Source organism: Microcaecilia unicolor, chromosome 1 (genome assembly GCF_901765095.1).
Source record: "Microcaecilia unicolor chromosome 1, aMicUni1.1, whole genome shotgun sequence".
In the NCBI taxonomy this organism is placed as follows: domain Eukaryota; kingdom Metazoa; phylum Chordata; class Amphibia; order Gymnophiona; family Siphonopidae; genus Microcaecilia; species Microcaecilia unicolor.
Genome location: NC_044031.1, coordinates 708,154,640 through 708,181,686, shown reverse-complemented (window position 1 = coordinate 708,181,686; position 27,047 = coordinate 708,154,640). Strand labels below are relative to the sequence as shown.

Sequence of the window (27,047 nt, the reverse complement as noted above, 5' to 3'; positions counted from 1 at the left end):
TATAACCAAGAATGCAGGTGCCAATGGTTCCTGAAGTGCAAACCCAATGGGAGAAGTGGGAACAGGAGTAGCAGTTTTGACAGCTCCAGGACCTTGAACTCTCTTTCATTCTTCATATACTGCCTTTGTGTGGTACAAACAAAACAGTTTACATATTACATACAGGTAACATATAGGGATGGGCTGTTTGAAACAAATGTCATCTGTCGCTAACAGTGCAACCTCTTGTTAAAGTGTGTGCACTCTATTACTCTTATGGCACATGCGCAAACTATCAGAAAAGAGTACCTACTACAGGAGCTGACATCACAGCTCTGGATGGCAGTCTGATCTCCCACTAACTTAACTTGCTTAATCCCTTGCCATCTGCCTTTGCATTAGCCTTACCTGTGCTTCTGAAATGTTGGAGCCATTATGGTTTCCCGAACTAAATCTGCTAAGGAGGGCGGTAAGCTTCCCCATAAGCTGGGACCCAAACCTTCTTAGTGCCATGAGTCCCCAAGCCCTGATTCCCTGTGCGAGTCAGAGTCCTTGAAGTTGGCGGCTGAACATCAGGTGGCCTCCTCCTCTTGCAGGGTGTCGTCTTGAGGTTTTAAGCGCTATTTGATGGAAATGCCCCAAGAGTTGAAAAGCTACTACTACTACTTATCATTTCTATAGCGCTACTAGACGTATGCAGCGCTGTACACATGAACATGAAGAGACAGTCCTTGCTCGACAGAGCTTACAATCTAATTAGGACAGACAAACAGGACAAACAAGAGATAAGGGAATATTAAAGTGAGGATGATAAAATAAGGGTTCTGAACAAGTGAACAAGGGTTAGGAGTTAAAAGCAACATCAAAAAGGTGGGCTTTTAGCTTAGATTTGAAGACGGTCAGAGATGGAGCTTGACGTACCGGCTCAGGAAGTCTATTCCAGGCATATGGTGCAGCAAGATAAAAGGAACGGAGTCTGGAGTTAGCAGTGGAGGAGAAGGGTGCAGATAAGAGAGATTTACCCAGTGAACAGAGTTCCCGGGGAGGAATGTAGGGAGAGATGAGAGTGGAGAGGTACTGAGGAGCTGCAGAGTGAATAAGAAGAGTTTGAACTGTATACAGAAACGGATAGGAAGCCAGTGAAGTGACTTGTGGAGAGGGCTAATATGAGCATAACGACCCTGGCGGAATATTAGTCGTGCAGCAGAATTTTGAACAGATTGAAGAAGAGAGAGATGGCTAAGTGGGAGACCTGTGAGAAGCAAGGTAAAATTATGTATCATACCTGATAATTTTCTTTCCATTAATCATAGCTGATCAATCCATAGACTGGTGGGTTGTGTCCATCTACCAGCAGGTGGAGAGAGAGAGCAATCCTTTTGCCTCCTTATATGTGGTCATGTGCTGCCGGAAACTCCTCAGTATGTCGATATCAAAGCTCCATCCGCAGGACTCAGCACTTAGAGAATTACACCCACAAAGGGACACTCTGCCCAGCTCACCACCGCCGAAACGGGGGAGGGGAATCAACCCAGCTCATCCCCACACAAGTGGCGGAGGGGAATCCGTCCAGCTCATCCCCGCGGAGCGGGGGAGGGACACCACACCCGCCGATGCGGGGGGATCTGGCTTAGCCTGCGACCCCAACCGCGGGAGGAGCTGGCTGACCATAACACCGCCGAAGCAGGAGGGATATAAGGCTGCCCTACTGCCGCACGAAGCGGGAGGGAGCGCTGGCAGAATTTAGGTCTCAATCCAGCCCCGTAAAACAGAGAGGAGAGGAATGCAGCAGCTCACTGTAACACAAAATCATCTCAACTCCAGAAGAATTCAATCGAAAAAACTTGAACACGAAGACCTCCTGAACAGGAACTGAAGACTAAACTTGAACCTGAAATGCAACCAGAATATAAACAGTACAGATATCTGGAAGGGGCTATGGATTGATCAGCTATGATTAATGGAAAGAAAATTATCAGGCATGATACATAATTTTACCTTCCATATCATCATGCTGATCAATCCATAGACTAGTGGGATGTACCGAAGCAGTACTCACCCAGGGCGGGACTTAGAAATCCGACCGCAACAAAGAAGCTCCAAACCAGGCCTCCGCCCGAGCAGCCACAGTCAAGCGGTAATGACTGGAGAAGGTATGAGCCGACGCCCAAGTTGCCGCCTTACAAATCTCTTCCAAGGAGACGGACACGGCCTCTGCCATCGAGGCCACCTGTGCTCTAGTGGAGTGAGCCTTCAGCTGGATAGGCGGCACCTTCCCCGCGGCCACATAAGCTGCTGCAATGGTTTCCTTGACCCATCGTGCCACTGTAGGCTTGGATGCCTGCAGACCCTTACGAGGACCTGCGAACAGCACAAACAGATGATCCGACTTCCGGAAATCATTGGTCACTTCCAAGTATCTGATGATGACTCGTCTCACATCTAGATATTTGAGAGCAGAGTACTCCTCTGGATAGTCCTCCCTACGAAAGGAGGGTAGACAGAGCTGCTGATTCACATGGAAATGAGAAACAATCTTGGGCAGGAAGGAAGCCATTGTGCGAATAGACACTCCTGCCTCAGTGAACTGCAGGAAGGGCTCTCGACATGATAGCGCCTGGAGCTCGGAAACTCGTCTGGCTGAAGTGATAGCCACCAAAAAGACTGCCTTCAAAGTCAGGTATTTCAGAGATGCCCTCGACAAGGGTTCAAAAGGCGGCTTCTGCAAGGCTCTTAGCACTAGATTGAGATTCCACGCAGGCACCACCGAGTGCAGAGGAGGGCGTAGGTGATTAACTCCCTTGAGAAAGCGCACTACATCTGGCTGCGAGGCCAGGGAAGCACCCTTCAGGCGACCCCTGAAGCAAGCCAGAGCCGCTACCTGGACTTTAAGGGAACTGAGCGACAGGCCTTTCTCCAGACCTTCTTGCAGGAACGCCAACACTGAAGAAATTGGAGCAGTGAAGGGAGAAAGAGAGCCTGCCTCATACCACGATGCAAAGGTACGCCAAACCCTGGCGTAAGCAGAAGTAGAGCACTTCCTCACTCTCAGCATAGTGGCGATGACCTTGTCTGAGAAGCCCTTCTTCCTCAGACGCTGCCGCTCAATAGCCAGGCCGTAAGACCAAAGGGGGAGGGATCCTCCATCACCACGGGACCCTGATGCAACAGGCCCCGCTCCGCTGGCAGCCGCAGAGGGTCGTCCACTGAGAGCCTGATCAAGTCCGCATACCAGGGACGTCTGGGCCAGTCCGGATCCACCAGGATTATCCGGCCCGGATGCTTTGCCACCCGGTCTAGCACCCTATCCAACATGGGCCAGGGCGGGAACACAGAGAAGCTCCTGTGTCGGCCATTGTTGGAGAAGAGCATCTACTCCCAGAGATCGAGGGTCCCGTCCTCTGCTGAAAAAGCGCGGCACTTGGCAATTGGCCGATGACGCCATCAGATCTAGGCTCGGCTGGCCCCAGCGCTTCGTGATGTCCAAGAACGCCTGAGCAGATAGCTGCCATTCTCCGGGATCCAAGGTATGGCGACTGAGAAAGTCCGCCTTGACATTCATGAGTCCCGCAACGTGGGCCACCGACAGCTGTTCCAGGTTCGCTTTCGCCCACTGGCATAGATTCATGGCCTCCTTGGCTAGAGGGGCACTCTTGGTACCTCCCTGGTGATTGACATAGGCCACAGCCGTGGCACTGTCCGACACTGGCTTCACCGCCAGTACCGGGAGAAACTCCAAAAGTGCCAACCGAATGGCTCTGAGTTCCAGGAGGTTGATAGACCACTTTGCCTCTGCAGGAGACCAGAGCCCCTGCGCTGTCCTTCCCAAGCAGTGGGCTCCCCAGCCTGTCAAAGAGGCGTCCGTCGTGACGACAACCCACTCCGGGGTCAAAAGAGGCATTCCTGCGGACAGCTTGTCTGGCCTCAGCCACCAGCAGCACCTTGCGCACCGCTGGATCCAAGGGAAGCCGCACAGCGTAATCCTCCGACACTGGAGTCCATCGCTGCAGCACAGAGTGCTGTACAGGTCTCATATGGGCCCTGGCCCAGGGCACTACTTCCATCGTGGACGTCATAGAGCCCAACAGCTGCACATAGTCCCAAGCCCGAAGAGGAGAGGCTACTAGGAACTGGTCCACCTGAGCCTGAAGCTTGACAATCCGATTGTCTGGCAGGAACACTCTGCCCACTTGGGTGTCGAAACGAACTCCCAGATACTCCAGGGACTGAGTCGGGCGCAGCTGGCTTTTCTCCCAGTTGATGATCCACCCCAGGGTGCTCAAAAGAGCAATCACCCGGTCTGAAGCTCTGCCGCACTCTGCATAAGAGGGGGCTCGGATCAACCAGTCGTCCAGATAAGGATGGACTTGTACTCCTTCCTTGCGTAGGAAGGCCGCGATGACCACCATTACTTTGGAGAAGGTCCGCGGAGCAGTAGCCAACCCAAACGGGAGGGCTCTGACTGCAAAACGCAGAAAGCGTTGATGAGGAGGCCAGATGGGAATATGCAAGTAAGCTTCCTTGATGTCCAAGGATGCCAGGAACTCCCCTGCCTTCACTGCCGCTATAACAGAGCGGAGAGTCTCCATTCGGAAGTGTCGAACTTTCAAGGCCCGATTGACCCCTTTGAGGTCGAGGATAGGCCGGACAGAACCTCCTTTCTTTGGTACCACAATGTAAATGGAGTAACGTCCCTTGCCAAGCTGATCTTCTGGCACCGGAACGACCGCACCCAGGCGGATCAGGTTGTCGAAAGTCTGCTGCACTGCCACAGCTTTGACCGGAGACTTGCAGGGAGAGTGCACAAACCCGTCTCTTAAGGGTCGGCAGAACTCTAGCTTGTAGCCGTCTCTGATGACTTCCAGCACCCAAGCGTCTGAAGTTACCCTGGTCCACTCACCCAGAAACGATAGGCGTCCTCCAATCTGCTCTGAGCCATGGACCAGGACCCCGTCATTGGATACGAGACCCTGGGGGAGGACCGGAGGACGCACCTCCAGGACGGCGGTCTCTGCGAAAGGAATGCTGCTTGGGGGAGAAGTTCCTTTTGAAGGAAGAGGGGGCAGAGGAGCCCGACTTGCCCGGGCGATACCGACGGGCTTCATGAAACCGTCCTTTGGAGGAACCGGGGCGGGCACGACTGGCCCGAGCCCTGACCTCCGGTAACCTCTTGCCCTTAGACGTGCCGAGATCGGTCACAATCTTGTCCAGCTCGACCCCAAAGAGCAGCTTGCCTTTAAAAGGCAACTTAGCCAGGCAAGACTTAGAGGCGTGGTCAGCAGACCAATGCTTCAGCCAAAGCCAGCGCCGTGCAGAGACTGTCTGAGCCATACCTTTAGCCGAGGCTCTCAAGACATCATACAGTAAGTCTGCCAAATAAGCCAAGCCCGATTCCAGGGCCAGCCAATCAGCCCTCAAGGAAGGATCCGAGGGGGAAGCCCGCTGCACAATCGTCAGGCACGCCCTGGCCACATAGGAGCCGCAAACTGAGGCCTGCAAACTTAAAGCAGCCGCCTCGAAGGACGACTTTAAAGCCGCCTCCAATCTTCTGTCTTGGGCGTCCTTTAGGGCCGTGCTACCTTCCACCGGCAACGCCATTTTCTTAGTCACCGCAGTGATTAAAGAATCCACGGTAGGCCAAAGAAAGGCCTCCCGTTCACCTTCAGGCAGAGGATAGAGGCGAGACATAGCCCTAGCCACTTTAAGGCTTGCTTCTGAGAAATCCCATTGAGCCGAAATCAAGGTATGCATGGCTTCATGCACGTGGAAGGTTCTAGGCGGGCGCTTCGTCCTCAGCATAATGGCAGAGCCAGCAGAGGCTGAGGGAGAGACGTCCTCCGGAGAGGAAATCTTCAAAATGCTCATGGCCTGCACTAACAGGTTGGGCAAATCCTCTGAGCGAAAGATCTGCACTGCAGAGGGGTCATCCGCTCCATCCAAGGAATCCCCCAAAGGACCGTTGGGAGAACTCAGATACGCTGCCCTCATCTACATCAGAGGAGACCGAGTCCTCTAGGGCCTGGAAATCCACCTGAGGGCGTTTGCTTCTGGAGACCTCAACCCCTTTATCAGACAGGGGAGCAGGGCAGCGTTTTGCATAAGAAAAGCCTGATGCAGCAGCAAAATGAACTCAGGGGAGAAACCCCCCAGACTGTGCACTTCTGCAGCCTTGGCCATGGCCCTAGACGCACCCTCAACTGGCACTCGCAAGAGCGGGGGAGAAACATGCTGCGCATCAAAAATGGCGTCCGGCGCAAAACTCTGAGAAGGAGCCGCGCGGGAAGAACGGCGCTTAACTTTGGCCGCTTTCTTGCCGTCGCCTGAATCAAGGGCGACCATAGCATTAACGTCTCCCGCCTCTAGGGCGGCCCAAAAAGAAGCCGTCCGAGCAGAGTGGCTGGCCAAAATGGAGGGGGCGAGCAGCGGGGGATGGGAGCTTTTGGCGGGAAAAACTGCCGCACCGGAGGAAGAACCGGGACACTGACCGGACTCCAAACTGACGCTCAAAAAAGGCGATTCAGGCTTTGAAACCCCCGCATCCCCGTTAGATGCGCACACGCGGTCCAGGGAGCGATTCTTCGCGCCCTCGCCCTCCAACGCCATAAGCCACGTGGAGACCAATCGGGGAACCCCCTGCCCACTACAAAAGGTAAAAATTACCTGCTTCTCGCTCCGAGCTGTAACGAACTGGTGTCCCAGTGAGCAGCTGCAATAAACGCTGATATAAACGTTGAAATAAACGCCCTTAAAGGACGTTCAAAAATTTTTTTTTTTTTTAACGGAGCCAACGGGAGGGGGAGAAAAGGAGGGACCTGGCGCCACCAGGTTTGCACTTGCTCAAGAAGAGCCCTCAACCCCAGGTACTCAACAAAACCTAAGAATTAGGCTTGGAGATCTAGCCAGAGCTGCTGCTGTGTGTGACCACCACCTGCTGAGATAGAGAACATACTGAGGAGTTTCCGGCAGCACATGACCACATATAGGGAGGCAAAGGATTGCTCTCTATCTCCACCTGCTGGTAGATGGACACAACCCACTAGTCTATGGATTGATCAGCATGATGATATGGAAGTTGCAATAGTCTAAGCGAGAGGTGATTAAGAGCATGGATGAGGGTCCTGGTAGTGTGCTCAGAAAGGAAAGGGCGAATTTTGCTGATATTATAGAGAAAGAAACGACAGGTTGAATATGTGCAGAGAAGGAGAGGGAGGAGTCGAAGATGACCCCAAGGTTACAAGCTGATGAGACAGGAAGGATGAGAGTGTTATCCACAGAAATAGAGAATGGGGGAGGAGGAGAGGTTGGTTTAGGGGGAAAGATAAGAAGCTCAGTCTTGGTCATGTTGAGTTTCAGATGGCGCTGAGACATATAGGCAGCAATGTCAGACAGGCAGGCTGATACTTTGGCCTGGATTTCGGCTGAGATTTCTGGTGTGGAGAGGTAGATCTGGGAGTCATCAGCGTAAAGATGATACTGAAAACCATGGGATGAGATCAGAGTACCAAGGGAAGAAGTACAGATGGAGAAGAGAAGAGGTCCCAGAACAGATCCCTGAGGTACACCAACTGACAGTGGGATAGAAGTAGAAGAGGATCCACTAGAGTATACATTAAAGTTACGCTGGGAGAGATAAGAAGAAAACCAGGAAAGAACAGAGCCCTGAAATCCAAGTGAGGACAGCGTATCAAGGAGTAGGCTGTGATCAACAGTGTCAAAAGCAGCAGATAGATCGAGAAGGATGAGGATAGAATAGAGACCTTTGGATCTGGCTAGGAACAGATCACTGGAGACTTTAGCAAGTGCTGTTTCAGTTGAATGAAGGGAGCGAAAGCCAGATTGAAGTGGATCAAGAATAGCTTGAGATGAAAAGAAAGTCAAGGCAACGGCAGTGAACGGCACTCAAGTATCTTGGATAGGAAAGGGAGGAGGAAGATAGGGCGATAGTTGGAAGGACAGGTAGGGTCCAATGAAGGATAAGATTTTAGAGAAAATTGAGACTGTGCGTGGGGACCTTAGACATTTGGGTGCGGGAGCAGAGGACTCGGAGACCCACACTGATCAGCATACTGAGGACCTAGAAACACTGCACACTCAGACGGATCTCTTTGTATGCAATATGAAGATATGTTGCTCAAACTTGATTTGGCGAATACAGGGCGATGGAAAAATATGAGATTCCACGAGTGCACAAGGCGACAGGAGTGGAGATGTTCCTGCCATTGTGCAGCTGTTTTGTACTCGGCAGAGATGGGGATGCAGCCCTTGAGCATCGTGCACTGGGTCAGGTTGTGAAGGAGTGCATCTATCAACAAGCTCATCAAAAGGACACTTTTCTATCTTAATGTAGTTCTTTTCTGCTCTTTGTTTTGATTTTAATTTTGTAAACTGCTCAGTTCTATGAGTCAGCCTGGGCAGTATATCAAGTTTTAATAAACTATAAATTATTTGGATTTATTTACTGCCTTTTTGAAGGAATTCACTTAAGGTGGTGTACAGCAAGAATAAGTCAAACATAAGCAATAGATAATTACATCAGTAAAAATATTCAAATAATACAAATGTCAACACAATATGCAATAAAACATTTTAATAGACAGCATAGGGTATAAGTAAAGATGAAACATATAGATAAAAACAGGAATAAGAAAATAAGGGGCCTAATTTAAAAAAAGTTGCTTAAATATTATCTTAGGTAAGGTAGGAGTGGCTAAACATATCCTGCTATAGAATGCGTAGCCCAAGGTGGTTTGATAACAGGAGATGTCATGAGTCTATTTGTCCCATTGTGTGGGCTGAAGCTATTGAAATCAATAACAAACATGTAAAATTTATACTGTTTTATTAAAACCCAAGTTTTCTTTTTATATATCTTTGTCATCATAAGCAAAGGCATATAGCGCAACAATGAAATCCACAATACAACACTGCAAATAAAGCAAGCTCTAGAGCACTGAAATACATCTTGAATATGAACCTCCTTCACTTCACCGACACCTCGAAAACTCCCCAAATTCCCCCTCCCCGATCGCCTCCTAACAAGAGAGAATGCAAAAACTTGAAGGTTTAATAAAACAATATAAACCTCACAAGTTTGCTACTGATGTCAATAGTGATTGCTATTGTTTGGGTGTCACCAATACGTGGCTGTATGGGGGAGAAGGGGGGATGCCAAACTTTTTGACATCATGCCCCTCCTTAGCATAGCGTGTGTGTAAGACTAGCAAGTTACTTACAATATATACTTGAATATAAGCCCATCCAAATATAACCCGAAGCTCCTCCCCCCCCTAAAAAAAGGGGGGGGGGGGAGAATGGTTGACTTGAATATAAGCAGTGGATAGAAATTTGGGAGATTGTGATGAGCCAATCTACAAAGACTACCAAAACTAGACATCCTTGCCATAATTTCTTTTTCTTTTGCAATTTAGAATGTAAGAACATTACAATGGAAATAGATTAATATATTTTATGTTCCTAGAGGGACTCAAGTTGCCAAATGTTTTAATAACTTCACAATGTCACTTTTAGTCATAAATACATGTTTTAAAATCCTTCAAAACAGGATTCCTCATCAGAATTCCCAGACAGAAGTCAGCTTCTGTGCAGGGTCGGTGCTAGGGTTTGTGGCAACCTCCAGCAGTCTATTAGTTGGTGCCCCCTACCCATCCAGGGGCAGAATCACTATGGCCCTGCCCCTACAGTAGTCACACCCATAGTAGCCACACCCCTTTTACCAGCCATGGCACATATAAACAGGCATCATTGAAAATATTACACCAGTATAGAAGAAAAATAACTTGTGGATTTTTTCCCCATTATAAATAACTCCTGTAAGCTGTTACAGCTCCAGTATACCCAAAATGACAAACCAAATTAGCATACAGACCAGGAATTAGGAGAACAGTCTTGCCAAATCTGAAACAATGTTACCAAAATCTCAAAACCTAACAAACAGATCCCTGTTCAGACACTTGGCCTTGCAGTCACACATGCAAAACGGATATGCCCCTCTTCAAATTCTTCAGAAAGTAACCTGAAATCCTAAGAATCTACACTCTGCACGCAGCAGAATACCACAAAAACAGAAAGAAACACATTGCTATACATTGTAAAATAAAACAGCAGATGTAAGTTCTCAAATTGGACATATTCCAAACACTAAAATGAAAATAAAATGATTTTTTTCTACCTTTGTTGTCTGGTGACTTTGTTTTTCTGATCATGTGGATCCCAGTATCTGATTCTACTGCTCTTTATCTGTTCGCTTAACAGTTAAGAGAACAGATAAACTCTTTTCCAGGGTTTCCATTCCATCTTTCTTTAATTTCCTCCTCTTCTTCTTTATTTCTTGCCCTACATACATAAGTAAAAGCTGGATCCTCCACAGACTTGATTGGAGGCGGTACAGAGTGGATCCAGCTTCTACCTATTTTCTCTATCCATGTGCAGTTTTTCTCCTCTCTTCCTTTTTCCCTCATCTCCATCAGTATGCATCTCCTTCCTCTCTCTTCCCTCTCCTCTATGTCCACCATTTTTCCTCTCCCCCCTCCATCCGTGTTCATCTCACTTCCTCTCTCTTTCCTCCCCTTCATCCATGTCCAGCATTTCTCCTCTCCTCGTGCATCTCCTCCTCTGTCTTTCTCCCCTCCCCTCCATCCATGCCCAGTATTTCTCCTCTCACCTGTCCCCTCCATCCATCTATCCATCCATGTCCAGCAACTCTCTTATCCTCTCCATCCATACCCAGCAACTCTCCTCTCTCCCCTGCCCTTTCCTCCATCCATATCAAGCAATTCTCCTTCTCCTCTCTCCCCTGCCCTCCTGCAGCCATTCATGCCCAGAAATTCTCCTCTCTCCCCTGCCCTCCTGCATCCATCCATGCCCAGCAACTCTCCTCTGCCCCTCTCTATCCATCCATACCCAGCAATTCTCCTCTCTCCCCTGACCTCCCCCTCCGTGTCCAGTGATTTCTCCTCTCTTCCCTGCCCTCCCCTCCATGTCCAGCAATTTCTCCTCTCCCCTGTCCTCCCCTCTCATCCATGTCCAGCGATTCTCTTGGCCCTTATCCTCCCCTCCCATCCATGTCCAGTGACTTGCCCCAGCCCCCACTTGCCCCCAAGTTCCGGTTCCAACCCCAGCCCCACCTGCCCGCCTTCTTCGCCCGCAACATCCCCCTTTTCGTTCCTGCCGCCCAGCAGCGGTGGCAGTGAAAGCAGCAGGCTCATCGCCAGCCTTCCCTTCCCTTTCAGTGTCCTGCCCTAGTTGAAACAGGAAATTACATTAGAGGAAGGCAGGACAAGAGGGAAGGGAAGGCTAGAGGCGAGCCTGCTGGTTTCACTGCTGCTGTTGCGATGAGGTAAAATAAAAGACTTAAACCCCCCAGGGCAGAAGGAACAAAGAGAGGGCTGTCGGGGAGATGAGGGCAGCTGGGATGGAACTGTGAGCCGTCCAGGTGACAGTAAGCATGGCTTGTGGCGCCCTCCAGAGGTCGGTGCCCCCCCTGCCATGCTTACCACACTTACTGGGTTCCGCCAGCCCTGCTTCTTTGATGACGTCAGAATAGACACGGTCGTCATCATCACTGCTATTGCTCACATACAATAGATCATCTTCACTACCATCCATGGCATTGTTTATACCACTTTTTTGAAAGCATGTCGAATCATATTTTCTGGAACGCCTTCTCACGTAAGCGTTAAGCATGTTTCACCAGGGGACATCCATTAATGCCACTTCTTTTATACACAATCTTTGAAAGGTTTATTCAAACATCCAGTGGTTGTAAAACAATGCAGAAGGGTAGTTAGCGGGGTTCCCCTGGGGTCTATGCCAGGACCTCTGCTTTATAAATGACCTAGAGTTGGGAGTAACTAGTGAGGTAATTACATTTGCTGATGACACAAAGTTATTCAAAGTCAGTACATTGCGGCTGGATTGTGAAAACTTACAAGAGGACCTTACGAGACTGGGGGACTGGGCATCTAAATGGCAGATGACGTTTAATGTGAGCAAGTGCAAAGTGATGCATGTGGGAAAGAGGAACCCGAATTATAGCTACATCATGCAAGGTTCCACATTAGGAGTCACCGACCAAGAAAGGGATCTAGGTGTTGTCGTTGATGATACGTTGAAACCTTCTGCTCAGTGTGCTGCTGCGGCTAAGAAAGCAAACAGAATGTTAGGTATTATTAGGAAAGGAATGGAAAACAAAAATGAGGATGTTATAATGCCTTTGTATCGCTCCATGGTGCGACCACACCTTGAATATTGTGTTCAATTCTGGTCGCCGTATCTCAAAAAAGATATAGTGGAATTAGAAAAGGTGCAGAGAAGGGTGACGAAAATGATAAAGGGGATGGGACGACTTCCCTATGAGGAAAGGCTAAAGCGGCTAGGGCTCTTCAGCTTGGAGAAAAGGCGGCTGAGGGGAGACACTATAGAGTTATATAAAATAATGAGTGGAGTGGAACAGGTGGATGTGAAGCGTCTGTTCACGCTTTCCAAAAATACTAGGACTAGGGGGCATGTGATGAAGCTACAATGTAGTAAATTTTAAACGAATCGGAGAAACCTTTTCTTCACTCAACGTGTAATTAAGCTCTGGAATTCGTTGCCAGAGAATATGGTAAAGGCAGTTAGCTTAGCAGAGTTTTAAAAAGGTTTGAATGGCTTCCTAAAGAAAAAGTCCATAGACCATTATTTTTGGGGATCTTGCCAGGTATTTGTGACCTGGATTGGCCACTGTTGGAAACAGGATGCTGGTCTTGATGGACCTTTGGTCTTTCCCAGTATGACAATACTTATGTACTTATAAGACCTCCTGGTATAATTGCCAGCGTAGTTTGAAGAGACTTTGCCTTCTGTTTGATGTTCTCAAATATGTGAGCTTTAAACAAGTCCCAAACAGTAGCATTGCACCGCTCCTTTTTTTTTTGTTCAATAGAAATGATTTAAACATACAATTATGTCCCAATCATCAATTCCACATCTTGTCAAGCCATATTTTGGTTCCTTCTTCATCCATCCAGCCTTTGATATCTGCACACAGAGTAATTTGGGGTGGAAATTTAACCTTTTTCGGTAATGTTTTTCTTTTAAAAAGGACTATAGGCCTCAACTTGATCCCATTTTCCAAACAAGACAAACAGTTGTAAAGGTTCTTTTCATTCCTGGTTGTTCTAAAACTAAACAAAACAAAAAACACAGAGTTTTCTCTCCTATGCTTGCTAAAGTTCTGTTGTTGGGAAGGTCAAAGTCATCAGTGGTTCATTCATATTCCCAATTTCCCCAAGCTCAAAATTATATAATTTTCACTGTTTTATAATAAACGTATGAAATAAAGAAACCTTTACTTCAATATCCTGTGGCAATTTCTGAGAAAAATTTCTCTTTGCCTTAAAGATCATACCTGTTCATGAAGTGGCAGCACCAGCCACCTGACGCAGCAAATTTGTCTATACATTTAGATTTGTACTTATCCTATTTTGCCATTTGAAGGGCGCGTAAGCAAATTCCTATGCATGTGACGCAGTAACAATTTTGCTGGCACTCTAGAATCCAGCTGTTCAAGTCATTCTCAAGAACTGAAAATGATGAAGTTTTAAACTGTGCTGAGCCTTTTTGGACTTTGGTATCTGTTCCAGTTCAGCCTTTTGTTTTCTTCAATTTCTTACTTGTTTTTCATCAATACCAAATTCCGTACTAGCAATTGAATAATTGCTCTCTTCTGCTCTCAGCACAACTTTCAATTTAAATTCGGTATCATAAGTACATAAGTATTGCCATACTGGGAACGACCAAAAGTCCATCAAGCCCAACATCCTGTTTCCAATAGTGGCCAATCCAGGTCACAGATACCCGGCAAGATCCCAAAAATGTACAAAACATTTTATACAGCTTATCCCAGAAATAGTGGATTTTCTCCAAGTCCATTTAATAACTGTCTATGGACTTTTCCTTTAGGAAGCCGTCCAAACCTTTTTTAAACTCCACTAAGCTAACCACCTTTACCACATTCTCCGGCAACGAATTCCAGAGTTTAATTACACGTTGAGTGAAGAAACTTTTTCTCCGATTCGTTTTAAATTTACTACCTTGTAGCTTCATCGCATGCCCCCTAGTCCTAGTATTTTTGGAAAGCGTGAACAGACGCTTCACATCTACCCGTTCAACTCCACTCATTATTTTATAGACCTCTATCATATCTCCCCTCAGCCGCCTTTTCTCCAAGCTGAAGAGCCCTAGCCGCTTTAGCCTTTCCTCATAGGGAAGTCGTCCCATCCCCTTTATCATTTTTGTCACCCTTCTCTGTACCTTTTCTAATTCCACTATATCTTTTTTGAGATGCGGTGACCAGAATTGCACACAATATTCGAGGTGCGGTCGCACCATGGAGCGATAGAAAGGCATTATAACATCCTCATTTTTGTTTTCCATTCCTTTCCTAATAATACCTAACATTCTATTTTCTTTCTTAGCCGCAGCAGCACACTAAGCAGAAGGTTTCAACGTATCATCAACGACGACACCTAGATCCCTTTCTTGGTCTGCGACTCCTAATGTGGAACCTTGCACGACATAGCTAATTCGGGTTCCTCTTTTCCACATGCATCACTTTGCATTTGCTCACATTAAACATCATCTGCCATTTATCATATAACTAGGAAAAAATGCCCGTTTCTGAGTGCAATGAAACGGGCGCTAGCAAGGGGCCCCCTCCCTCTGTCCCTCGGAGCTACTTGCGTTACTTGTTCGGGGTTTGCGTTCGCCTCGCGTTTCGGCCCTCGAGTGTTATAGCTCCGCCCTCGACGTCATGACGTTTTGACACGAGGGCGGTGCAGACACTCCAGGGCACACCGGATATCTCGGGCGCCTCAACTTCCGTGGAGGCTTCAGAACGTTGGGGTTGCCTTTTATATAGAGAGATGTTATCATACAACATCCATTTTCAATTTCCACCAAGACTAGCCATTCCTAGTAACAAACAACACAGAAAATTGTGGGTCACAACTTCAACTGGCTGATTGAGATTCGCTGTCAGCGAATGGCAATATTTAGTATGCTAACCAAGAATTGAATCTTCATCTCTCAAATAAAAAAGGAATAAATGGACATAGTCCAGTCTACTCCTTGATGGCCTGGCTGACAGTTCCATTCCTCTTCTTTATCTTCTTCTGCTTGGAACTCACCATCCTTATTCAGCTAATAATGCAACTGTAAGCTACAGTCTGCTGCCACTGCATTAACACAGTACTAATTCAGGTACGAGAAGATGGCCATCATTGCATCTGTAAGAAAAAGGTTGTTGGAGTTGAGGAATGCTATGTACTGCTACTGCAGCTGAGATATGCCAACTAGTAATGCTACCAGTATATAGGAGCTAGCCCTGTTGAGTGCTGTGGCAGTTCGAGCACCCCCACACTATGGAGCTAATTTCATGACTATATCCATGGAGAGGTCACTTCTATTGGGATTAGCACCCCAGTCATTCAAAAGTTGCTGTTGTGCTATGGCAGCTGCCACTACAGCTGTGGTTTGCCAGCTGCTGTTGCAACTAATTATGCCAGCTAATAACACCTCTGTGAAATATCACCACAGGTGCAACTAAGATATATCAATCACTACAGCAGCTGAGATAAAAAGACTGCTGCTGCACATGCTCAAGGCTCCTCATTGGTCCAGTGCACAGTTACCATACCTGTGTGACAGCAGTAGCTTTAGGAGGCAGGCATACCGGTAAGAATTGTGGTCACTGCAGAGGCGGGAAAGTTAGAGAAAGACGTGTGGTGCCAGTGGAGAGAAAGACATGCTGAGCTGCTCATTGCAGGCGGGGGGAGGGGGGAGAGACAAGAGACAGTCACTGTAGTGGGACTTGCCGGTCACAGCAAGGAGAGGGAGTAAGACCATAAATTGTATGCCAACTCAAATAAAAGCCAAGACACCAATTCTTGGAATTTTTTTAAGCCCCCAAATCTCTGCTTATATTAGAGTATATATGGTATTTCTTCCATTAAAGGCCTGGTTGAAGAGCCAAGCTTCCACCTGCTTCCTGAAGTAGAGATAGTCTTGTGTTAAGCGAAACCTTTCAGGGAGTGCCTTCCAGAGTGTGGGGGCTACTCCAGAGAAGACTCCCTGGTAGGTATCACATCTTGTGGTCTGATGTCCTTTGGAAAGGGTATGTTAGGAATACTCCTTGGGAGGACCTTAGTGACCTTGGAGGTGTGAAGAGGGAGAGCCTGTTTTTCAAGTATTTTGGGCTATTTCCTTTAAGGGCCTTGAAGATCAGATAGAGTTGCCACATAAAGATATGATTGTGTTTTATGCAGATTATCAGGATGCTCCAGTCTAAGTTTTCCAGGATCCTTCTGCACTTTCTTTTGCTTAAGTGGAAGGATTGTAAACCTGTGTTGGAGATCTTACAAAAGGAGCTTCCCCTTTGCCTTGTCTTTTTTGTTTGCAGGCAAGACTCACTGATTGAAAACCATCTCTGAGGCTTGGCAGATCCTTCAGGGGTTGAAGGGAGCTCCTCCCTCATCTACATCATCTTCATTGGTGGTTGCTCCAGCTACATGCGCTAATCTTCAAAAGTGGCAGCGAATCCCTGATAAAACACGGAAGATGCAGCAGTTCCCTTCTGCTGGGATTTGCTGAACTTTGACTTCTCTGTAATGTCAATACATCTCAATGCCTGTTAATTGTTAAATTTGGAGTTGCTCCTACTATCCTTTGAATTGACATCCTTTGTTAGGGTGTACTTTTTACTGTTTGCAAAAGTGGACTTGAGATCTAGTTTCAGGGATACTCTCTTGTATTCCGTTATATACATTGTTGTTAAGAAGCATGTGTGGCTGTGTGAATTGCTGTGTTATTTGAACTCTATGTTTTGTGCAAGGAATTTTTGTTGTTTTGTTTTTCTTCTTGAAATGTGGGTGGAGGGGGATGGTTGGACTAGGGTTGGGACCCTCCATTTCCTTGCAGTGTGTGTTTCAGCTTGCAATTGCACATGGTGGGTTTTTAGTTTTGGTCTTGGGTATTCCAGATGACTGGGTTTTTACTTTTGTCAGTTGGAGCAGTTTTTAGTTGGGGAAGAGGGTGGTACTACTTTGGTTCTTCCATGCTGGGGTGGGATTCTTTTTGTATTCTGAGTGGGTTGTTTATCTGGGAGGTGTGGGAGAGGGGAGTTTTCTACCAACTGTGTGATTTCCTTGCTTTTGTTTTGTGGTTAGTTTATTGAACGTGGGGATTGACTTTAAGATTTTATCTTGGAATGTAAAGGGACTTAACTCTCCTAGCAAGAGACATTTAGGCCCAGATGCACTAAACTTTAACGACCCTTTAACAAAGAAATTTTCAACCGTAGCATGCATTAAAGGCCATTTTCCGACAACGCTAGCAGCTAACGAAAACAGAATGCAAACGAGTAACTACCATTGTAATGTGGACGATTCGGGATGCACTAACCATACCGAGGATTACACCGAATCATTTACCGCAAAATATTTAACGTGAAGTCAGAGCTGTCGTTAAGGCCTGAGCTGTCACTCCCCGCTTCTCCCTGCAGCATAAAAATCCAAGCTGGTATGTTTAAGTGAGATTAAATAAAAACGCTACCAATAAAGAACGACAAGGTGGATGCAGTACTTCATAGGCTTCCCCCTGCATTAATAGAAAAGCAAAACAAAAATCGTAAAAGGATAGGGAGGGGGCAAAGGCACTCGTCAGGAGCGTCCTGTATGGATGGCCTTGCCCCCCCCCCCCCGCCCGAGGTCCCCGCTGCTCCCCCTGCACGAAAACTCAAAATTTTAGCAGCCCTGGCCCCCATCCCTTCCTCTCTACTCTCCCACAGCTCCGCCTCCCGCCACCCTCCACCCCCCCCTGAGGTCGTCGCCGCCGCACCCCCCCTCCACTGGGCCCCCCCCTCCACATTACCAGGCCCGCGCAGCACCTCTTACCTCTGTGTGAAGGCGCTGCACGGGCAAGAACATCTGATCACAGTCAGTCTTCAGGACGTCTCTCTCCTTCCCTGACCTGGGCCCGCCCCCGTCCGACGTAAGAAACCTACGTCAGACGGGGGCGGGCCCAGGTCAGGAAAGGAGAGAGACGTCCTGAAGACTCGGCGCTGATCAGATGTTCTTCTTGCCCGTGCAGCGCCTTCACAGAGGTGAGAGGCGCTGCTCAGGCCCAGTAATGCGGAGGGGGGGTGCGGCAGAGCTGTGGGAGAGCAGAGAGAAAGGAAGAGAGGAAGGGAGGGGGGCAAGGCCGTCCCTACAGGACGCTCCTGACGAGCGCCTTTGCCCCCTCCCGATCCTTTTTTGATTTTTGTTTTCATTTTGGGAGCCACGTGTTTGTGTTGGTTTTTTTGTTGTTGTTGTTGTTTTGACATTTGTGGCATGCGCAGAGCAGCCAGCATAACGCTTGGCTGCTCTGCGCATGCTTTAGGGGCCGATTACCGACGGGGAATACACCAGTTTAACAAATCTTTGATACATTGTACTTTTCAATACAGTACCGAACATGAGCGACTTGTTTTTTTGGTGCATTCTTCGTTTTTTCAAATTCGTTAAGGACTTTAACGTTTTAGATTCTTTTACGTTTGGTTGATGCATCTGGGCCTTAGTTTTGTAAGAAGTCAGATCAAATCAACTCCAGGTTGTGATGTTGCACAGACACATTTTAAAGTGGAGCATGAATCCTTGTTTCACAATGTTCAATTTTCCAACATGTTATTTGATTCTGATGTTTCTAGAGCAAAAAAGAGGGAAGTAGCGCTTCTCTTTCATAATCTCTTGCCTGTCCAGATTAAACAAGTGAAACATGATCCTGAGTGGTGGTACGTTTTTCCTCATGATAAACATGGTGATTGCGATTTAACTTATGCTTATGTTTATGCTCCAAATGCAAACCAGGCTGCTTTTTTTTTTTTTTTTGCTCGCTTCATTCGTTGCTGGTAAACTAATCTTAGGAAGCGATTTCAATGCCTGTTTGCAGCCTGGCTTGGATTGCATGGGGTCTCTACTGGTGATGATATCCATAACTCTAAAGTCTTCCAAAATCTTACCCATGCTCTAGGGGTGGTGGTTTGGAGGCTAGCCAATCCTAGGAGTCAAGACTATACATTTTATTCCCATTATCACGGATCCTATTCTAGGACTAATTATCTGCTTGTTGATGCTGCTTTTCTCACTGCTGATTTTGCATGGAATGTCTTTTGGTGGAATCAAGGGGAGGTCCAGCTAACCAATGTTTCCTGAGGCTGTGGACACCCTTTCTGGATAATTTAAACAGCAAGAGTTCACTCTGTTTTGATAAATGATTTAGATATTTAGCTGTTAGCACTGCTTGAGGGATGATTCTGTACTGAGGATGCGCGAGGGGGGAGGTTTTTTGGGGGTGTTGTGGTATTGTTTTCTGCTTTTGGTTATAGTGAGCATTCTGACATGTTGATTGACTTATGATGTATGTGAATTTGGCATTGCTCATTCCTTGTTGGCTATTTTTGAAAATTTAGTAAAGAAATCTCTCTATATAAAAGGCAACACCAACGTTCCATGAAGCCTCCAGCCGGAAGTGTGAAGGGGGCGAGATATCCGGTTTCCCTATGAGTGTCTGCCCCGCCCTCTCTGTAACACAGTCAGTGAAGGAAAACAGCAGAGCACGAAATCAAATCGCTGGCTCTGTAACAGTGAAGGACTCAGAGTGGGGAGGGGAGAGAGGCAAGAAGGCAGGGACACACACACTCCCACATGCACACAGAAGAAAACATTGCTAGCCCCCGTTTCATTTGCATCAGAAACGGGGCTTTTTTTACTAGTTTAAACATAAATGCTCTTGCCTCTGAGTCCAGAATCCACCCCTGAAAGCCGCCCACAACATCCATGAAAGAGAAAAAAAAAAAACAGAATTTGGGTGGGATTGGGAATGGTCTGGAGAGATTAAAGAAAAAAAAAATTAGCACGCAAGACCGAATTTCTCATTCCTTAGCATCTGCTCCAGACCATGCACAAAGAGTGAGAAGTACCAGGGCAGTACCTAACAAGGTTGGGAAACAGATAAACCCTGGACCAATGCTGAAGCCCCAAAGTCTGCCTCCCTTCTTGCCTGTACATCCAAACATAATACTTCACAAACAACAGCACAGACCGCCATGTGGCCGCCCAACAAATGTCTGGAATCAGAACCAAGGAGCATGCCACCCAAGAAGTAGCTTGAGCATGAGTGGAATGCGCAGTCAACACTGCTGGATCCTGCTTACCAATAAGCAAATAAGTGGACAAAATTGTCTTCTTAATCCACCGGGCTTTGAAAGCCGCCTCGCCCCTCCTTGGCCCGGTAAACAAGATGAACAGGCGGTCCGACTTACAAAACTACTCCGTACAGCGCAAACAACAGTAGAGAGCCCTCCGCACATCCAACCAAGGGACTCCGAGTTGTCTCTACAAAACACCGGAAGGAAAAACAACTGGTTCAGGTGAAAGGAGGAAATGATCTTTGGCACAAAGGAGGAAACTGGATGCAGAACCACGTGCTTCTTGAAAGATAAGGAAGGGCTCCCTACAGAACAGAGCCTGCAGCTCAGAGATACAGTGTGCCGATGTAATCGCCATCAAAAAGGCGACCTTCAGGAAAAGATCCTTCAACATGGTGGAAGACAAGGATTCAAAGGGTGCCACTACCAAGGCAGCCAACATCAAAGATCAATACCAAGTCAGCACCACCAGACGAACCTGAGGCTACATGTGCTTCATCCCCTGGAGGAACTGCGCCACATCTGAATGAAGCACCTCTGAATGGCCCTGGATCAGCCCCCAGAAGACCAACAAATGCTAAGTGTACCTGGAGCAAAGAGAGGGACAAACTATCCTGCAGAAAATGCAAAAGCTCCGGAACCAAAGATGGTGCACCACATGGGAGCCATGCCTTAGGAGAAACGGTTGTTCCTAGTCTGCCCGAGAAACCTAAAGGAACCCCTTTCTCAGAGCAGGGGCGAAGGGGCCCAAGGCTGCCATGATTCCAAGGTCGGGGGAGGAGGGACCCATAGAACGAAGTGTACACCCTCGGGGCCAAAGCCCACTACAGACAGGTCTTTAAACACTAACCCACAGAAGTCTTTTTTCGGGGGGGGGGGGGTGCGGAGAGAGGACTAGGAAAGCTAGTGTTCTACCCTCTGATGTTAAGCACACCAAAACCCCCCCAAACAGGAGAGCAGATCAGCCTCAAAAGGCCCTAGGGACAGGACTGCACAGACCTAACATCTGCTGAGGAGACTGATAAATACTAAATGGAGGTAGGGGTTGTTATATTCAAATCTTTAGTAGTTCTTAGTCTCCCCACCTGCTGCTAGGAGGGTATATTACCCTCACATTGAGAATGGTCTGAAGCAGATGCTAAGGAATGTAGGCATGTTTGGGGAGAACTGACCTCACTGAACTCCTCTGACTCTACTGCCACCCCATCTCTCTGCCAAAATTCCACATGGTATGGTGATGAAAGAACACATTGGAACAAGAGGGAATCACTGTGGAGCAAAGAGGAGCTGAGGTAGGAGGATTGTTGGAGAAGGGTATGAACATTAGATTCTGGTATGCTATCCATGACCTCAAAAACTTCCTCTCACCTGCAGTGTAGTCTTTAAAGTTAAAATGTACTCTCAACTTTCAGTTAATAAGACTAACAATATTAAACTTCATGGGAAAAAACTGATTTCCAGGAATTTAAAATCACTGGTTGATAGGGAAAGCTATTCAAAATTCATGGTGTTCCAAAAACATTAGAGCCATTACCTTTCCATATGTTCCAACTATTGTGGAGGTAAAGTGTCTTTCTATTCCTTAGGACAAGCTTCCTCCTAGCACAAAAGCTCTCTTTTCTGGTTTATCCCTCTAGTTACCTGTCCAAGTTATGGAGGGTTAAGATGGAGTGGAAGAGTTGCCTAATAGTAGAGCAGCAAGTCAAGAACCAGGGGAGCCTAGTTCAAATCTCATTGTAGCTCCTTGTTGTCTTGGGCAAATCACATAACCCTTCATTGCCTTAGGTACAAATTTAGATTGTGAGTCATCCAGGGATTTAAAAAAAAAAAAAATACCTATTGTATCTGAATGTACACCACTTCAATAGCTTTCAAGCTTGCAGGTGGACTGTAAATGGAGCCACTGGCAGCACAAGCGGTGACAAGGGGAGCATTACAAAGCAGCTTTGGCAACATACTTTTGAGCAGCTGGTGAAAAGGGGCTATATCGTCAACCAGTAATTTTGAGGGGGAGGGACTGAGCATGAATGGAAAGAGGTTGAATGGCAGGGAGAGGGACAGAGAGGAGGGTGCTTAAAGGGGAGAGGGAAGTCCCACAGTGAGACAAATGCACTGCAGGTAATGACTGGTATGCAATTGTCATTAGTCATGTTTTCCTGGACTTCAGTTGAAATTAAGATTTTGACAGACTGAATTTTCTCATTGATGTAATGTTCCCTGTAATGCTATTATCAATACTATTTTTATAAACAAATAAGCTGATGGTGTATTTCAACCAAAGTATATATTACATGCAGCTTATGGTATTGCTAATCTTGAACCATTTTAGTATAAACCTCAAACTTAAAAAAAATACCATCTAGTTTGCATGTCTTCCCTACCTTCTGTATCAGAGAACCTTGATATATAGCTTTATTTATTTCTTTACTGTTGCTTTTCCAACATCAAGCATCCCCTGTGCTTATCCCACGCTTCTTCCATTGTAACAAGTACAAGAGCATTACAAACCTTAGAAATATTAATTGCCCTTTGGTCATTTCTTTTGAGGGAGGGGAGTAGAGAACTGGAAAAGGGAAAAAGAAAATTTGTTTCCCCGATCCCTCTTGCGAGGTCGCTGCTGGAAGTCTCGGCAGCCATTTTAAAAGAGCAGAGAGGTGAGGATCAACACTGTGGCAGCGGGCAAGAAAGAGAAAGGATCTTTCCTGCCCCAAAGAAGCCACTAGACCACCAAGCTGCCTCGAGGTATGTGCCTGGAGGGCACCCTGCACCCGGGGGAGGGAAGGCACTTCCGCGGGGATCCCACAAGATCTAGGTCCATCCCCACAGGATTTCCACTGACTCTGATCCATCCCTGCGGGATCCCCATAGACATGGAGGAGATCCCGCAGGAATCCAACTATCCCCGCTCCTGTGTGCCTCTCTATGAGATAATAGCTTTGATTTGAAAGGAATTCACTAAACCACATGAGCACAGTCCCTGTTATTCCTATCTGATCCAGACGTTCGAGTAGCAATGTGTGGTCAACCCAATCGAATGCCGCCGATATATCGAATTGGAGAAGAATTACTTGGTCACTTTTGCATAGGTGTTTGACATATGTAGTTAGAACTAGCAGTAATGTTTCCAATACTATATGATGAAATTTTTTCCAGATAAAGAGAGAGTTGTTTACTAATGTAGGTTTCTAATGCTTTAGTAAAAAGGGGTATACTTGCCACTGGACAGTTGTTTGCAGGTGATGTTATGTTTAGCCCAGATCCCTTCAGTAGTGAAGTGAGAACAATTTTGCCGATATCAGGAGGGAGAAAGCCAGCTTTTAACAGCTAAAAAGACGTACAAAAAGGATCCCTCACAACGATCTGACTCCTAAATTACTCCAAATACAACAATTATGGAACTCTTCTAATTTATTTTAATTACATCCTCATTACTGAATATTATATCTTGTCCTGATATCATTATGTTTTATCTATTTATCCAATTCCAATCCTACATGATATTCTTATGCACCTTTATTTGTAACAATTCTGAAATTATTATTCCGTTAATATGATTGCCATGATATTCTTATGCACCTTATCTGTATCTATATTCTGAAATTCTTATTCCATTAATGTAAGTGTCGTAACATTTTGTAAGCCACATTGAGCCTGCAAATGGGTGGGAAAATGTGGGATACAAATGCAGCAAATAAATAAATAAATAGAGATCATCAAATAACCAGTTTACTGCTTCCATAGGGGTGGATTTGAGTAGGTGTTTTGGGAATTGATCCAGGGAGCAGTTAGCGCTGCAGCATTTCAACAATATTGATCTTACATCCTCAGCTGTTAGTGGTTGAAAGGATTCCCAGTTTTGGTCAGTTTTGAGTCCTTGGGTTGTAGGCAGTGGCGTACCAAGTGGGGGGGGGGGGGCGGTGGGGGCGGTCTGCCCCGGGTGCACGCCGCTGGGGGGGTGCCGCGGCGCACGCCTGTCAGCTGAGTTCGCTAACTTCGCTGCAGCTCCCTCTGCCCCGGAACAGGTGACTTCCTGTTCCGGCTGGGGCAGAGGGAGCTCCAGCAGTTAGCGAAGTCAGCGAACTCAGCTGACAGGCGTGTGCCGCGGCACCCCCCCCCCCCCCAGCGGCGTGCACCCGGGGGGGGGGGTGTCATTTCGCCAGGGGGGGGAGGGGGGCCGCGCTGCACCCGGGGGGGGGGCGAATCGGCGATCCGCCCCGTGTGTCATGCAGGCTAGGATCGCCACTGGTTGTAGGATCTCCAGCGATTAAGGCTGAACTACAGATTGTGACATTTTCCTCTGCTTGAGTAGCCTTAGATAGTTCAGACCTAATTTGGAGGATCTTACTGGTGAAATGATCAGCGAGGTCTTGGGCGGTGGGAAATGTTTTCTGTGAATGCTCATCCTTAGTTGAAGCTAGTGTTTTAACTAATGAGAAAAGTTTTTTGATGTCAACATCATCTTGCCCTATTAGGCTGCTATATTATTGGCATTTTGAGTCAGCTACCTTCTTTTTGTAGCATCGGAAGGCTGACTTCCATTTGGATTTATCAGTAGTATCTTTGTTCTTTCTCCATTGCTTTTCAAGGCATTGACATTCATTTTTTAGGATGGATAGTTCCTCTGTAAACCGTGGTGAATTTCTGGATGTCTTGACCTTTTTAGCGGTAAATGGAGCAATTTTGTCTAGTATGGCTTTCACCTTGGTGTCCCAGCAGGATCTGATCGAACAATGTGTAGGAGATGCTGTAGTGAGGGAATCTGTTAGCTCCGACAGAAAGTGGCCTCGTTGATTTTACCTCTGGTTAAGATGAACTTGGATGACTTGTGTCTGGTTACGCCTGACATACAGATATCAATGGTGAAATCCAGTTGGAAATGGTCAGACCATGATCCATCTGAATGAACTAATCAAGCTGTTATGATAGGACGTTATGAAGTCTAACATATGTCCTTTTTCATTTTGTGGGCACCCTATGCAAAAATGGGTTTTGTGCAGGAGCTAATCGTGCGCAGCACATTTAAATACACAGTAATGTGGCTATGTGGCGCAGGTGCAGAGAAGTGGGTAGAAGACCAAAAGGCAAAGCACAATGTTGTGGCTTGTGGCTTTAATGCCAGGTCTGAGAAGGTGTAAAAGGTTATGTGAGAATTTCTGCAACAACATTAGTGACGATTTTGGGCTCATTTCTTCCTTTCACTGTGACCACAATGATCTGCAACTTTATTTAGAGCATGCTAAGGTTTGCTGATATAAAAAGCAGAGTCAGACTATGGAAAACACAGGCCTGCACACAACAAACTGTACTGGAACTCAAATTGAATATGAATACATCTGCATATATGCTGGAATGGTATTGTGCATATAAATATCAGTATCACAAAAATTTCATGCACAGAACAGCATTCCAGTACGTGCCCAGATATAGTCATATGCAACTCCAGGTGCCAATCTGTGTACCAAGGCATAGCTTCCATTAGCACAGACACACGTTTTCATGCCCCTGGTGAATTCTCCCATTAGCAGAGACTCATGTTTTCATACGACTGGTGCACTCTCTTATGTTAACATACTTTTTGTACAGGGTCAATCTGCATATTTGGTTACTGCATTGAAAAGCACACCTCTGCATTACTCTTTCATTCAATAGAAATCAAACAAAATAAAACATGGAAAAGAAAATAAGATGATACCTTTTTTATTGGACATAACTTAATACATTTCTTGATTAGCTTTCGAAGGTTGCCCTTCTTCGTCAGATCGGAAATAAGTTATGTCCAATAAAAAAAGGTATCATCATATTTTCTTTTCCATGTTTTATTTTGTTTGATTTCTATTGATAACCTTAAGAGTGGACTATCACGGCTACCACAACTCTCTACTCTTTCATTCAGAAGTCGTGAACTATACATTAGCGTATGACTAACAATGTTTCTGCATCAGCACCTGGGTGCTTTGCCATAAAGATCTACATAAGAGGACCACTATCCCCAACTTATCTTGAAACTGCCTTAGTTACACTAAACTGATCCACGAAACCTCTATATCAGTTCAATACAGAACCATAAACAAAGTTCTTGGTAGAATGGTGTAACAGCCGTGAGTGCATAAAATGAAGATACCGTATTTTTCGGACTATAAGACGCACCGGACCATAAGACGCACCTAGGTTTTAGAGGAGGGAAATAGGAAAAAAAAATTTTTCCTCTTTCCCTCCTCTAAAACCTAGGTGCTCCGGTGCGTCTTGTCCGGGTTTTGGACCTCCGTCCCGTACTTACAGGATTCCGTGTTCCCTGGTGGTCTAGTGACGTCGGGGCAGGAAAGAGATTCTCGGCGGCCATTTTGAATCTCGCCGAGACCGTCGGAAAGCATTGAGAAGCACGGAGAGCAGCGCGATGGGCAGGAAAGAGGGGGCTCTTTCCTGCCCCAACGTCACTAGACCACCAGGGAACATGGAATCCTGTAAGTACGGAACGGAGGTCAAAAAACGCTACCTTTGGACTATAAGACGCACCCCCCATTTTCCTCCCAAATTTTGGGGGAAAAAAGTGCGTCTTATAGTCCGAAAAATACGGTACTTACCTGTAGCAGGTATTCTCCGTGGACAGCAGGCTGGACATCACCACGCATGGGTCGTCGTCCGCGATGGCCCAGGAGCTCCGGAATTTAACAAAAAAAGTTCTAGAAGCAGCACGACGGGCGCGGGGACCACGCATCGCGCATGCGCGAGTGACTTCCCACCCGTGACGCCCGCGCGCTTCCCTCAGTTATATAACAAGCAAACTAGAACAGAACAACAACTAAGGGGAGGAGGGAGGGTTGTG

The 27,047-nt window shown here is 46.7% G+C and overlaps 1 protein-coding gene across 2 annotated transcripts in view; it reads right to left on the bottom strand.

Moving 5' to 3' along the window:
* Positions 1–27,047, bottom strand: part of PYGO1 (pygopus family PHD finger 1) — a 63,492-nt gene that overhangs the window by 6,717 nt on the left and 29,728 nt on the right. The gene's annotated exons all lie outside the window — the stretch shown is intronic.